Below are 1,237 nucleotides of genomic sequence, written 5' to 3'. Positions count from 1 at the left end.
TACTTGTCAAGTAAATTTTTTTTTTTATATTTTGTGGTTTGGAATGAGAGGCATTTGCCAACAGGTATGTTTACCAATATTCATGAGCGAATATGATTGTGAAGCCCGGAACGGACCCGTAGGTCTCGGTTTCCCCTTGAAGGGGTTTTGACCAGCTTTACGTTAGGGTAAACCAACCCGGTTTTATTTATTTCTATATATTGTATATTACTACGTATTTTAAATGTGAAATTTGAACTAGTTCTGTTGATAATCTTGGTCTCAGTTTAATTTTTTTTCTAGGTAAGTAATCCCAAATAGATATTATCCTTATTTCGTATATTTTTCAAAAAAACATGAAAGAATTTGTAATAACCGTAAATATAAAATTATATTTATTTATTTCCACTGTAATAATAAAAAAAAAACTGAAAATGAAGTTGAGTTCTTCTGAGGCGATCATAATAATATGTAATATGACAATCTTATAATACATATACATATATTTTAATGGATGACAATGGAATTGTCTTACCTGTCCTATCGGATACTTACTTTATTCTTTGGTGTCCGCTGGGGTATTATAGAGTGAGCATAAAATCAGATCAGTTAGATCATCGCAGCGATTTCATTTACAATTAATCACGATAGAGACCACCTGTCGTAGTAGTTTTTGACAATAAATAAGGCATAATACTGGATGATATGGGCCAAACACTAGTAATATTGTTTTACATTAATTTTGAATTTAATTAAACCAAACTATAATATATTAACTTTGAAAACGATTATGGTGTAAGTTACACCTTTTTAATTCAGGCTATTTATAATGTATCGGACACAATATTGACCCATATTATATGTATCTATTGTTTATACATGCACCATATTTTCACCCTACTAATATTGAATCAGATAGTTGTAATTTTGACTAGTATAGAACTTATGTTCAATATAACCTCATAACTTCTATACAACTTAACAGAATTTGAATTCTGGTCGTTGACTAAAACCATGCTAAACTAAATCGTTGAAATACGTGTATTGCTTATGCAATACACGTATTACATGGTTTTAGTCTTTAAGTTTTTTTTTACTATTGGTATACCTACCCTTGATTACCTAAATATTATTTAATTAATATAAATTTGAAATAGGGTAAGAACAGGAACAAACAACTTGAATAATATCTAATATACTTAACGTCACATATATCAGTTATTTATTATTATTTAAATAGTACCCAAGTTATTTGTAG

The sequence above is a fragment of the Achroia grisella genome, unplaced genomic scaffold (genome assembly GCF_030625045.1).
Source record: "Achroia grisella isolate CSIRO2021 unplaced genomic scaffold, CSIRO_AGI_Agris_v1 utg540, whole genome shotgun sequence".
In the NCBI taxonomy this organism is placed as follows: Eukaryota; Metazoa; Arthropoda; class Insecta; order Lepidoptera; family Pyralidae; genus Achroia; species Achroia grisella.
Note: the sequence above shows the minus strand (reverse complement) of the source record.